Below are 15,378 nucleotides of genomic sequence, written 5' to 3'. Positions count from 1 at the left end.
TACTGACTACAGACTACTGAGGACTGACAGCATATATTAGTATATGGGCTTCTAGGTGGAAGAAAATTCTGTAAATAAAACCCAGTGAGATTTTCTTATTAGACAACTGTTTCTTCCCATATATTCATGCCAAAAGAAAACCTGGTCAGGAAATCTGAAAGAGGAGTGTGCCCAGCCATACTGCTTACGCAAACTAGATTTATTACCTCACCAATATCTAGCTCATTGCTCATCTTTATGTTTTCATTCATTTACTTTATTGTTATTATAGAGGTGACATGCAGAGAGATTATGAATATATGACTCAGATAATGAGTACATTTCCTTTTATACAGTGTCATCTGTTCCTTCATTCTCTCTCAGTTCCTCCCTCCCACCTCCATCTATAAGCTGTATAGTTCATTTTGATCAGTGCCCAGTGAGCTCCAATCCTGTACTTTTTCGCCCTTTTCCCTTGAGTTCTGTATCCTCCCCCCAGCCCTTCCAAATATGTCTACTTGAAATACCATACAAAAGGAAATGAAGATAGAGTTATCAGCAACTAAAAACTAAGAAAATAAGTCTCTTGTTTGCATATCATAGAATTCATTTCAGTACATGTATCATTTTATAAAATATGAAGAGACACTTAGGCATTGCACCTTGGAACTAGAAAAATACCATGTTACGTGAGGTAAGCCAAGTTCAGAGAGACAAATGGCAATTGTTCTCTCTGATATAGATCTAAAATGCATTAGGATATAATAAATTATACAGGATTCTAGATACTCACACACAGTGAGACCATTTTTACTTTTGTGTATGATAAAATTCATACATAATGTTTAACTGTAATCTTTCATTTCTTTAAAAATGCTGAAACAAACCAGGTGCCAGTATAATCCTATAATCCTAACTACTATGGACCCTGAGATATGAGGATCCAGGTTCAAAGCCAGCCTAACAAGGAAAGTACACAAGACTATTATCTCCAAAGAACCAAAAAAAAAAAAAAAAAAGAACATAAATAATTCAAAAGCATAAATAGAATTGTGCCTCTAGTGGTAGAATGCCAACTTTGAGCTAAAAAGCTGAGAGGCAGCCCATGAAGACCTGAGGTAAAGCCTCAGTACACACACACACACACACACACACACACACACACACACACACACGCACACTAAACATTATGGTTACTTGAAGTAGAGCCACTGATTGGAGAATCACTGGGACTTTAGTTTATAACCATTCTGATAACAAGTGCAAATAATGACAGAACTGTTCCCTGCCTTGACCAATCTTCAGGACTAATTCTAAAGCGCCAGATTTCCTACCATGAACATTAAAACAACCCCATAACATTTGGAGGATTTCTTTAACACCATATTTTTCTTGAAAGAAAGCAAACAAAGAAGCAAGATTCATTAACCAAAATGATAATAATAATAGTAGTAATAATAATATTGTGCCTGAATGAATAGAAATTGTTATTTAACCAGAGGGGAAAATCTCCAAGGAAGCTCCTTAAAGAAAACGTTTACATTCATTTTTTTAATATATAAAAGGATTCATTTGACAATGTATTACAAACAAACCCCAAAACCCTGTTGATCTCAGCTGGAGCAAAAGAAGAGAATGCAGACCAATTTACTGCCAACTGGTTTTCAAAGTTACAGGCCCAGATCCAGGAGAAAAGGAGGAGGAATGGGGCTTAGGTTAGAACAGATAGAAAACTCACATTTTCTGATTATCAGTCATGGGCAAGCTTTGTGTTCAGCACTTGGACAAAATTTTCTTCTTTAATAGTAAATCTAACTTTATGGCAAATAAACTAGAGGTGCTGTTAAGAAAAGTGGGGTCCAATGAGTTTGGCAAATTGCCTGAGGAGACACAGCTCATAAAAGGCAGATTTGGGATTAACTGACTGAACAACCAATGAGTGACACACAAAGAAATTTTCTGCAGTATATTTTATTCCTTTTCTTCAATCAACAACAAAAGACAAAGGAAGGTAATATTTAAGTCATTCACCTTATATATTTATTTAAATACTAATTCACAAAAATTTAACAAATCCATTGAGTGATATAGTCAATAATGTTAAACCAGATGACTTTTGTGTCTCTTTCTGTCATTCCTTTTCTTAAGTAGTTATTACTAACTATACAAAATGACGTGTTTCACTTGCAATGGTCATACATGTTTATAACATGCTTTGAGCATATTCACCCCCACTAATCTTTCTGGTTCTCCCTTTCCTCTCTGTTCTCCTATTTCTTCCCACATTGTTCCCCTTATAATTGCATGTCTTTTTAACTCTAAATTCTACACATATCTGAAGGGATGGGTAAGGTTAGAAGGATAAGGGAAAACAATGAAAGGGGTGATGATTTTGAAAAATAAGGGAGAACAAATGCAGTAGTGATACTTACTATGTTGAAAATGAACTATGCAACTTTTAGGAGAGGGGATTCAGGAGGGGAAAAATGGGAGAAAAGGAGGGATGAGATGACATTGTTCAAAAAGAAATGCACTTATTACCTCATTTAAATAACGGTAGCCCATCTGTACATCACTTATACAATGACAAAAAAATTAAAAAGATGAATTGTACTCATAAAGTGACATATTGATGTATAACTCCTTTGTACAACTACTTAATAATCATGAAAAGATTATTTTAAAATGAAACAAAATAAATGCTACACATAAGACAAAACATAGGCTAGTCATCTGAGTCTGGCTTATCTCACTTACAATGTGAATCTCCAATTTCATCCATTTTCCTGCAAATGACATCATCACATTCTTCTGCAGTGCTGCATAATCTTTCATTGTACACATTATTTTCTTTATTTATTTACCTTTGCTTTGTGGGTTGTTTGTTTTTTGGTCAGTCATGGGGCTTGAACTCTGGGTTTGGGCACTGTTCATGATCTCTTCAGCTCAAGACTAGTGCTTTAACACTTGAGCCACAGCACTACTTCAATTACCTATTCTTAAGCATCCCTGTTGATATTATGATTTGGCACTGTGAAGAATGTTACAATTAAACATGGCCATGGAGGGGAGTTTATCACGACTTATATTCTTTTCTATGCATACTGAGAAGTGGTGGTAGATCAGGGTTATAGTTCTGTGCTTGGTTTGATTAGAAACATGTATGCTGGTTCTTACAATGGCGACACTCCTTTTCATTACCACTAACACAGTAGAAACTCCTCCCTTACAATACAATCCACTGTCCGCTCAAACTTTCACCAGCATCTGCTCTTTGGTTTCTTGATGGTAGCCATTTTTTCTAGGGTGAGATGGCAAGATGGAATCCTAGTGTTATGCTTTCATTTTTTGTTTGTTTGTTTTTAGAGGGAGTGGTACTACAATTTGATCTCTGGACCTTTACTTGGCTCTCCACTTCTTCAGCCATGGATCCTAGCCCTTTTCGCTGTAGTTTTTATCTAGGGTCCTTCACTATCTGCCACCTCCCCACCTCCCCACAATTCTATCTCAGACTGTGTTCCTTTAATGACCCATGTAGCTGGAATTTTAGGTGTGAATCATCACATATGGATTTTTTCATTGATATAAGTTTCACTGACCCAGTTTTGCCTCAACTGTCCTGGAGCCACAACCCTGATTAAGATATTAGTCATATATATACTTCTTTGGTGGGCTTGTATGTGAGGAAAGTGTCAGTAAAGATTGAACTTAGGACCTACACATGCTAGGCATGATCTCTACCTCAGGAATGAGGAACCCCATTTCTTTTGAGTTAGTGCCTCCCTAGCTTAATTCAAATAGGCTTTGAACTGTAGATCTTCCTGTGTCCCACTGCTGAGTAGCAGGAATTATAGATATACATTACCCTGAACTATTCCCTGTACATATTGACATGTGTGCTTCTTTTGAGAACCATCATTTAAATATTACTTTTCCATTTATTAACTAGATTCTTTGTTCTTTTGTTGCTTAATTTTTGAACTGCTTTTATCTATTTTTGGTATTAATTTCATCAGATGTGTAACTGTTAGATTTTTGACTAATTCTGTAAGCTGTCACTTCACTCTGCCTTGTAGAATTGTTGTATTGATGTGATCTTCTCATTTCTTGTTCTTATTTTTTGAGAAATAGATGTCTTGATCAGAAATTTGTTGCTTATTGGTAGCTTTTCCTATGTTCCCTATTATCTCATAATAGTTCCTAAATTTTAAATCTTACATCATGGCTTTTGGTTAATTGTGATTTTGTATTTGTGCAGAGTGAGAGAGATTAATAAGTTTGTCTTCTGCGTGTGGATATCCTGTTTGCTTAATGCCATTTGTTTAAAAGGCTGTCTTTTCCCATTATTCTTTCTTGGCACCTTTATTGAGAATTTAGTGGTTTCATCAATGCACTAAATGGATCGTATACCATGATCAAGTTCTTTTGTGGCTTTTTCATCGAGTGGTGGTTATGTTAATGGCAGTTTATCTCCCTGAAAAATTAGTAATTTCAGGGTTAAATTCACTGATCTCAAACCAGTTTTCTGTGGCCAGAATTGAGTTGGAATTTGACAAGTTTTACAGTCTCTTGCTTGCTCCAGGCAAGGTTTTGTTCCACCCTATGTTCTTAAACTTGACCACATCCCCATATTTATGTCACCTGCCAGACCCTATAAGGCATCTGAGTTTGTAATCCCTAGACAGGATGCCCTTAAAGGTTTCCTGAACCTCTCATAATCTATGATCATTTGACTTAGAATTACTGGAATATATACCCCGATGCTTTTCTATGAAACATGTGGTGTCACATGAAAGGGAAAAAAGGAATTTGTTTTGAAAAGCTTACTTTCATAAACCATCATCGCTCGTGGAAAAGGAAATTGGAACTGTGGCATTTCCCTAGCATTTAACAGGAGTGAAATCTTCATAATGTTATCATATGTCAAACAATCAACCAATGTCTATTAAGACACTGACTCTGAGAACAGTGCTACCCTGCACAGTCACATAACCACAGAGAGGATTAACACTTACTTCTTATCATCAAAGAAGAAACTTCTCAGATAATTTATCCATTTATAGTACAGCAGCTTCTAAACTGATAGTGTGAATTCCTAAAGACCAGAGACATTTTAAAAATAATTATCTTTCTTTAAGAAATAAATAAAATCAATAAGATAAATTATACCAAGTCCAACTTCTACTTGTTGCAACTCATTGTCCTGAATTGAATGAACACAAATTAACTGGCTTAGAAGAAGAGATGTTTTAGAAATGTTTGTATACTAAGTAAAAACTCACTTGTCGTGCCTCAGAAGCTCAAAGAAGTCATCATGTGATCCTTCATCAATCTGTTCAAGTTAGAGGAGCCTTTCAGTTGTTTTTTTTTTTTTAGTTTTGATGGTAACAACTAAAATTTGCTCCTGATAATACAAAGGTGGAACTTGTGGCCAAAAACTTAAATCTTTTATCTGTATGCCTAGTAATGCCTAGTAACTTTCAGCTTCTAGAACAAGGACAGACACATAGTAAGTACTCAATTAATAATAATAATTTTTTGACTGAATATAGACTTACATATTTGGTAACTGATATTTTATAATACTAGTTCACATTACAGATAAAAATAAATACATGAGAAAATTAGTTTGGTAGGAAATAAAATCTCAGAATACTGGACCACAGGGGCACATCCAAAAATACAGATACTGCCAAGAAGATGGTTTGAATGGCTTGGAATACAGAACTGTACCTCCATAAAGCTTCTCATGATGATGTGTGCATTTCAGTGGTGTTCATGTAAAACTAGCCCACACTACATGCCTACCAAAAATTCTCATTTCTTCCTTTAGTTCCTACACTTATCAACTCTTTCTGTCAAAATACCTGAGAAAATCAATTGAGATGAGAAAAGATTTATTTGGGCTCACAGTTTAAGAAATTTCATTCCATGATGCCTTGGTTCTTTGATTTCCACACTTACAGTGCCACAAAACGTGGTAGTGTTTATGTGGTATAGCCTAGTTTATGGCAGTCAGGAAGTAGAAACAGAATAAAAGGAGTTGGAAGCAAAATAGAGTCTTCAAGTGTGCCTTACCCCCAAAGACCTGCCTCCCCCAATTAGACATCTCTCTTCTAAGTTTCTATCACTTCAAAATAGCCCCTTACACTACAAATCCATCAGTGGATTAACCCATCGATAGGGTTAGAGTCTTCATGATCTGATCTCCTCCCAAAGGGCACAATATTTAAACACAGATGCACTGGTGTTCAAGACATGAATAGATTTTTGGAGGGAAGGCATTTTTCTCAAGGGGAATATTTAGATATTAAGCAAATTGACAAATATAAAGACACCAGAAAATGATTGTTACAAATGTAGATTGAAGTAGGAAAAGAATTGAAAAATAAACTTTCCTGTGAATTCCAGTTGCTATTGGTTGTGTACACGTTCCTACTTGTCTGCATAACACTGTGCTTATATGTTCTGTTCCCTGCACTGCTTTTATGTTGCTTGTCTGCCTTTCCCTCTGAGCAGCTTTCCTGTACTTTTACTAAGAAATCCTGGTACATAACAGACTATTTGTACATCATCGTTGAACGAATATAAATTGTGAGCAATGTATCATCTATGTACAAATTTCACTGTGAAATTATCCCTGTGAACATCCACCAAGAAAAAAATTAAGCTTTATAATCTGAAGTGTACTATCTCACATGCAAATTGTATTTCTGAGATTTCATGTTTTATTTAAATCATTGTTTACATATCCAGAAGCATATAGTTCCCACATTCATTTCTAGAGGAACGCTGCTGCAGGAATTGCAGTCCGTTAGGAATAACATTAGTCTGATCATCCTAGGCATAAAGCTTATTGCAGATTCCATCAGAAATTGTGGGTTTGAGGTGGAAAAGATCCAGAGGTGCTGTTTTTTCAGTCTCGTGGTAGACTGTAATGTGTCTTGACTGTGCATGTGAGTCAACTATGGCAGAGAAAAGAATACTTAGGTCAAGGTTAAGCAGCTGGTATATGGAGTACTTAGACATTGAACCCAGTCTTTCTGGTATAAAAGTCTACCACTTTGCATGATAATTTGCTAAATAAGCAAATGAGAAATATATTACATGTATATCCCAATAATCACAAGGTGTTCCAAGAAACATGCATTCTAATGAATTAAAATTAAGGCTCTGTCTTAAAATACAAAATCCTTTGGCTTTGATTAAAATTATTGCGATGAAATAACTCTATTGTAGATATTAATGCATTCTCTCACTGTCTGAAAGTCACATTCTGTGATAGAGATCAGTATGATGGATTTTCTTATAAGAATCTGGAAATCATTTTCTCTCCATAAGGATAGAAAAGAACTTGCCCAATGTTTTCAGGTATAGTAAACCAAATATCATACTTGGGACTGTCAATATTTACTTAAAAATGGGGAAGAAATACTGTTTCCTAGAATGTGCTTTTCCTAGAATCATTTCCATGCTAGAATCAATGAGTAATAAGAGTTTATAAAAGAATAGGAGGAAAGATTTAAGGAATTTATAGGCATTAAGTGCCCAATGCCTGACTAGATTAAAGTGCTGTGTTTGTAGAAAGATGAGACTTGCAGCTATAGTAATTATTGGAAAATGTCTATCATCTTCTACAACACAGAATTCACTATTGAAATCCTGTTCAGAGAGCTGTCTGTGTTCAACTGTCTACCCTTGGGAATTCCTCCAGCTCTATCTCCACAGAAGGCAATATTGTGCTTAGCCACAGAGAAGAGGAAGTTAATCTGCTGAGCTGTTGTCCTGTTCTTTAAAATTGCCAAATCACTGACAGGATTGATCTGGGACTTTAACTCTTTAGAATTTAATAGGAAGAGAATAATTGGTATTTGTTTGTTTGTTTGCTTGTTTCAAAGATCTCTCTCTTTTGAACACTCTGTGCTTTAAGGCTAAACAACTATTTTGGAAATTGGTCCACTGAATGACAAGCTAACAGATTTGAAGCTGTCATTTTTTTATTCATCACCCCCATAAAACCAGCCCAGTTTCTGGGCTCAGTCCCCATGTCTCTACATCATGAGCAGAATATGGAGGGACGGTGTTATCTCCGTGTTTTTGAGTGTTTTCTATGGAAGCATGAAGAATTGGCTGTGTTTGGTGGATTTGATTTCTTTGCAAACTTTCATAAGGAGAAATTGGTGACTGACTTATTTTCGTTTCCTTCTCTCAAATTGCCTTCCTTTAAAGCATGTACATTCACATCAGTTTTGATGAATATTTTAAATCTAACCCCACCACTATAAATTCCTGTTTTACCCTTCTTTTAAAAAAAATAGAAGTCATTTCTACCTTTTTGTTCATGGATCACATAGATTTGCAATGTTACTAAATAAAGTGTAATAATCACAGCTGAGCCTTTATGTTTTACTCTCAGTATAAATTTTCAAAGGATGTCATCAAAAAAATCATCTTCAAAGATACTTTCTTGCATGCTTAAGTACTGCAGTGGAGGAAGCAGGGAAAACGGCAGTAGTTCTGATACCCTGGGCTTTTTGGTGTCTTGATTCTTTCCTCGGCAGCAGAGACAGTACATTTAACACTCAGATTTGCTCTGACAGGCTGACAACTGATATCACAAGACCACAGCTAAGAGTGGTTTATTACTTTTAGTGGGATTTATTTAATTCAGTCTCACAGCCTGAGGGTGGGGTAAAGATTTAACTTGAAATTAAATTCCAGCAGGAGACCTTTTAATATAAGAAAAATGGGCAGCAGGATAAATGACATGCTCAATTGCAATGAATTTAAGGGGGGGAAGGCTATATTTAACATGGAAAAAAAATCCACAAAATCATTTCACCCGAATGACAGAAGGAGAGAGGAAAAAGTACAGATGAACCAGTAATGATGGCAGAACTTAAAAGAGAATAATCTAACTGAAAGTTTTTGACACAGTAGAATTTCTTCAATCCATGCAGAAAAAAAGTCCCAGTTTATGAATGCTTTCCGTCAATGTCTGGATAAGTTGATAAGCAATCCCAAGTGTTCTTCTGTTGTTTATTTTCAAACTATCCAATAATTCTGGATGAAATTGCAGAGTTCAAGCAAAGCCATGGAGAGAAATTACTCCATCTTTTAAAAAAACTTGCACAGGGTAATGCCTACATCCAAAATATCAGAACATGAAAGTGGTATTCATTTATATTATAAGATTTAGAAAAGTGGGATTATGTCCTAACAGGTAAACCAGTAGAGTCTTACACATAAAACAACACAAGGAAACCTCAGTGATTATAGACCATGAATGTCACTTACAGGAATAACAGGAGAAACCCCACAGTCAATATGTATTGCAGTATCAGTGATGTATTTTGCTATCGATGGTAATATTTTGTTGCCTGAGACTTCCTTTTGTGAAGAACAGCTGTTTCCTAAAAGCCTTTTGAACAGGAGTGCTTTCTACTAAAAGTATACCCAAGTTTAAGACTTTTGAAAACTCAATTCCAACAAAAAAAATAATAAAAGAGCAGGATACAATAAAAAAAAAAAAGCAAAATGGCCATTCGCCTTATTCTGTGTTGGAAGTCATTCCAGTTCTGTCAGTTTTAGAGACATTACATACTTTCAAAGTTCTATCAGCTGAGTAGTACTAGATGAAAATCACTAGGTTTTGTTCATTAACCGTATTCTACTTCTTTATTGTAGCTGTCCTCCTTTTAGGAACATAGATTTATCAAGGCCCTCCAAAGAAGACTTCTCTGAATCCCTATACATTCTGAAGGAGCTGTTCCTTCTCCTCCATAACAACCCTGTGCTATCTTCATGAAGTCTAACTAGTTAAACATAGTTACTAAGTGGTAATAGGTAAACCTGGGTGTCCCGTGTTGCCAACCTTAATTGCTTAGGCATTATGTCATGTCATGCTAAGGGCAAACAAATAACTAGCCATTGTATATATTAATTATATTAATACATAAAGCCCTTAATGTATATTTATGTCCAAAGAACTTACCATGTCTTAGACACTGTAAAAAAAGATCCCAAACTGTAGAAGCAAATTTGACTCCACCGTCTTCTTTGACAGGAATGCAAATATCAATGTTAAAATGGCCAGATACCCCCCCCAAAAAATGTCAGCTACCTTGAACCGGTAGTTCCTATGATCTCATGATGTTCACTAGATGTTATTAAGCTGTTTCATAAATTTTAAAATGACCTGAAGTTGCTCTTAGAGTTTTTAGGAGAGTGCTGGGCAAACTCGCTGCTATTTGGTTTAATTTGATATCTCTATTACTAATTTGTCACTCTTTATCCCCCTCAAAGGAAAAAAAATGGTTTGGGAATGTGGCTTAGTGGTAGACTGCTTACCAAGCATTCATCAACTCATGGGTTCAATTCAGTACCACATACCCAGAAATAGCCAGACATGGTACTGTGGCTCAAGTAGTAGAATGCTATCACTTGAGCACAAAGAGGCTCAGGGATAGAGCCCAAACCCTGAGTTCAAGACCCAGGACAGGCAAAAAAATGATAATTATAGGTAATGATTTTACTCTGTATGGTTGACTCAACTAGGAGATATAATTAAAGACTGCAGTGCATTTGCTATCTCAGTTCTCATGCTATTCACCCACTTCTCAATCCATGAAATGATAAATACTTAAGTATTATCACTATAATTCTCATCATCATCATCATCATCATCATCATCATCATCATCTCCAAAGTTCTAGGCCTATAGAAAATTTCTAATCATTCTTATTTATTTCTAATTTACTGAAGTATTTAATAAAATTTTACTGTGATCTATTGATGGTACTTTTTTTCCTTTAGAAAGGGCCTGAGCAGTGACATAATAAAGTGACCCAGTATAAGAATAAGGGTACCACTAGAAGCCAGTGGGTTATTCCTGGAATCTTAGCTACTTAGGAGGCTAAAATCTGAGGACCAAAGTTCAAAGCCAGCCCAGGAAAACAAATCTGTAAGACTCTTATCTCTAATTTTACTCAAAAAAATCAATAAATAAAACCAGAACTGGAAGCTTGGCTCAAGAAAAAGTACTAGTCTTGAGCAAATAGTAAGTCAAAAGCTTCTTGAAGCACTAGTCTTGAGCAAATAAAAAGTCAAGAACATGAGGCCCTAAATTCAAGCCAAGTCTTGCTACAAACACACAAAAGAATAAGGTTCCTACATAGCTAACCACAGACATCAGAACTATTTCTAGAATAATAGTGCATGTATCTCTGATCCCAGCATTGACTTCCTCTGCATGCCTATCCCATCTAGGTATATAGAATATAGAATAATAAGCATCTTCCATGTTGGACCTATGAGCTGATCTCTCTGTCAGATTTAAGCCTAATATTATTCCTCTTCTAGTTGTTTTCAAGAACCTTTCTGGTGTGTATTTGAACGTCTTCACCGCTGTCTTAATTTAGTGGCTTATCTTTGCCTGAGCTTTGAACTCATCTTCCTCCTTGGTGTATTTACCCTCAAATAGATATCGGATGAACTTGTTATAGCTCTAGAAATCTTGGCTGTGACAAGTAATTTTTCACAGAAACAGACACAGTATGGTTTTCAAGGCTTTCCCAAAAGAATGAAAAATAATTTTCTTTCAGATTGCATAGCTTGGTTTGTAGCCTACCACTTGAGCCATGCTTCCAACCCAGGATTTTCTTGGTAATTTTGGAGACAGAATCTCTTAGACTTTTCTTCCCAGGCTGATCTTCTAGATCTCAGTGTATCGAGTAGCTAAGTCTATAAACATGAGATGGCAATACCCAGTTAAAAAAAAAATGGTTTCTTAAAAACACCTAGCAAGGGGCCGGGAGTTTGGCCTAGTGGTTAAAGTGCTTGCCTAGCATGCATGAAGACCCGGGTTCGATTCCTCGGTACCACATACATAGAAAAAAGCCAGAAGTGGTGCTGAGGCTCAAGTGGTAGAGCTCTAGCCTTGAGAAAGTCCAAGGACAGTGCTCAGGCCCTGAGTTCAAGCCCAGGACTGGCAAAAAAAAAAAAAAAAAACACCTAGCAAGTTTCTATCATCCTTATTTTTTCAAATAAAACACTGAGTAATTGTAAGTGATATTTTAGAAAGCAAGTAGTGATACTTTAGAGAGCATTTCTTGTCATTTAATGTTATTTTTGAGATTAGAATGAGTTTTGGATAACTATCAGCTGCCAGATTTTAAAAATGTGCAGAAAAGTTAGTAGCCTTTCTGTATGCCAACAATACACAAATAGAAGGAGAAATCAAGAAAATGATCCCATTTGCAATAGCCCCTAAAAATAATAAAATATTTAGGAATTAACTTAACCAAAGATGTAAAGGAATTATTTAATTTAAACTATAAAAGATTAACAAAAGAAATTAAAGAGGATACCAGGAAATGGAAAGACATCCAATGCACATGAAAAGGGAGAACCAATACAGTGAAAATGGCCATACTGCCAAAATTGGTTTACAGATTCAATGCAATCCCCATGAAAATCCCAAAGACATTCTTTACTGAAATAGAAGGTATAATCCAAAAGTTCATATGGAACAACAAAAGACCTAGAATAGCCAAAAGAATTCTAGGTAAAAAGAGCAATTCAGTTGGTATTACAATACCAGACTTCAAACTCTACTACAGAACCATAATAATAAAAACAGCATGGTATTAGCACAAAAATAGACCAGAAGATCAATGGAACAGAAATAGAAGATCCAGAAATAAAGCCAATTATATTTGACAAAGGAGCTAGAAATATACAGTGGAACAAACACAGCCTATTCAATTATTGGTGCTGGGAAAACTGGGAAACCACAGGCAGAAAACTAAAAATTGATTGAAGCCTATTGCCATGAACAAGCATTAATTCAAAATGTATCAAAGACCTCAGTATCAGACACGAAACCCTTAGGAGAGACTGGAACTCCTGAGCATAGGCAAAAAAATTCCTGAACAGAATCCCAGGGTTACAACAGATTGGAGAGAGACTTGACAAATGGAAGTACCTAAAAACAAAAAGTTTCTGCACAGATAAAAACATAGCTAATAAAGTAGAAAGACAGCCAACCAACTGGGAAAAGATATTTACCCATAATACATCAGACAAATGCTTAATATCCAGTATATACAGGGAACTCAAGAAAATAATCCCCCCCAAACACAACAAACCAATCATGAAATAGGACAGGGAACTAAAGAGAGACTTACCTAAAAGAAGTGGTTAAAATGGCAGAAAAACATAAGAGAAAATGCTCATCATCCTTGATCATAAAGGAAATGCAAATAAAAACAATCCTAAGGTACCACCTTACCCAAATTAGAATGGCCACAATTCTGAACTCAGACCATGACAAATGCTGGCATGATTGTGAAGAAAAAGGAACCCTACTGCCCTGTTGGTGCGAATATAAACTAGTTCAACCACTCTGGAAGGCAGTTTGCAAGTTTCTTTAAAAACTGAAAATAGACCTTCCCTACAATCCTGCCATACCACTCCTGGGCATCTACCCTGAGCATCATAACCCAGGATATGATAAGGACACCTGCTCAGCTATGTTCATCTCTGTACTATTCACAATATCCAAGCAATTGAAACAACCCAGATGCCCTACTGCAGATGAATGGATACAAAAAAATGTATACACACACACACACACACACACACACACACACAATGGAATTTTACATTGCCTACAGAGAAGATAAAATAATTGCATTTGCTGACAAGTGGATGAAACTAGAGCAAATCATGTTGAATGACATAAGTCAAGACCAAAGTAACAAAAGGTGCACGATATCCTTAATATACGAATATTAGATCCAAACGGTACAAAAGCAATGACTCAATATTTGGGTACCCAATGTTATGGATATGGTATTGGAGATATAAACATAACTACATAGACATGAAAATCTATGATGGGTTATATACTTCATAGACATAAGGTTTTATAATTTAGATTAATATGTATCTATGACATACAAAACCCTCATCTTATTTTTTTTTTCTTTTTCTTTTCCTTTTTATCAGTCCTGGGCCATGAACGTAGGGTCTGGGCACTGTCCTTGGGCTTTCTCAAGTCTAGAGCCCTACCACTTGAGCCACAGCATCATTGCTGGCTTTTTTTCCATGTAAATGGCACCGAGGAATCAAACCCGGGTCCTCGTGTATGCTAGGCAAGCATTCTACCACTAGGCTAAACTCCAGGCCGCTTCAGCTTAATTTTAATTATGTTCTAAAATTTATATGCCAGTGATTGTATATAGAGATTCCCTTCTTGAATACTTGTTTGTTAAACATGATATTTGAAACATGATGTAAAAATCAATGTTAATAACATCTTAAATACGCAGAGACATATTTATCATTTCGAAGGGTGATTATACCTCTTACCTACCACAGATTGCTTGGAAGTCCCATTTCTTTGGTTAATTATTACATTGTACTCCAAATGCAAGCCATAGTTATTTACTTTCCTATTATCTAACATTGTTGATTTGTTTGCTCCTATTGAAATAGGATGGAAAATTTGATAATGTTTTCCTGTTAAAATTAATAGCAAAGCTGTTTCTTTGAATAAACAGTGTCTTTTCTATTTAGTGTCCCATTTTTCAGAGAAGTGTTAAAGTCATTAACTTGGGGGATGGTGTATGTTCAAAGCAATTCCTTCTTAGGTGATTTGATAATTGAGATATCACCACACTTGTTTCCACAGTGAAGGTGAACAGAAGCCCCACCTGCTGATGAACAGTATACACAGATTTTAGGTTAATTAGCTCCCAAGTGTCCTGAATGTACTTAGACCATCAAAAAGATGAAAAGTTATACCTTTGATTGTGTCTGAAGCCCAAACTCCCCTCCACTGAAATCCAGTGCATGCATTTAACAGAACCACCTCTCTGCGGAGTGAAGTGTGTCGATGGTTTAATACTGATTTCACAGATACATTTCTTGGCTTATTCTTTTTTTAATATTTTGTTGTATTTAATAGAAGGGTTATTTTATACTCACCAGACAGAAGGTGCATTCCTTAACAGTCATTGCTACCCCTTCTCATGGCTTGGCTTAATCTTATTGGTAGGAAATTCCATTAAATAATGCTTAAAAAATCATTTCCAGGTCCTAATGATGATATACATATTTTGAGTTCTTCCAAAAATCTTTATGTTGAGACTTTCTGTCATAGAACTCTGCAAAGGAAGACAATGAATATTACAGAGAGAACATCAATTTTAGATCAAAGAGTGTAATGTGGAAAAATAATTCTTTTTGACATATAATTCAATTTATTTCAAGGCCCCTTTCATACATACTAATGGGAAATTTTAACCTTATCCTGTCCTCAGGGTTGTGTTATGACCCTGAGAGACTAATTCAATGACTGGACATTGGGGGTTTGAAATCCTGAGTCATCTGTCC

At 35.8% G+C, this 15,378-nt stretch overlaps 1 long non-coding RNA gene across 1 annotated transcript in view; it reads right to left on the bottom strand.

Moving 5' to 3' along the window:
* LOC150065042 (uncharacterized) overlaps positions 1 to 15,145 on the bottom strand; it is a 66,500-nt gene extending 51,355 nt beyond the window's left edge. Inside the window, exon 1 of the long non-coding RNA XR_016534731.1 lies at positions 14,971 to 15,145. This is a non-coding gene — a long non-coding RNA (uncharacterized LOC150065042). The remainder of the gene's footprint in view (positions 1 to 14,970) is intronic.
* Positions 15,146 to 15,378: the final 233 nt, after the last annotated feature.

The sequence above is a fragment of the Megascapheus bottae genome, chromosome 3, assembly GCF_031878675.1.
Source record: "Megascapheus bottae isolate mThoBot1 chromosome 3, mThoBot2.hap1, whole genome shotgun sequence".
Taxonomy (NCBI): Eukaryota; Metazoa; Chordata; class Mammalia; order Rodentia; family Geomyidae; genus Megascapheus; species Megascapheus bottae.
Note: the sequence above shows the minus strand (reverse complement) of the source record. Positions and strands in the feature narration are given on the sequence as shown.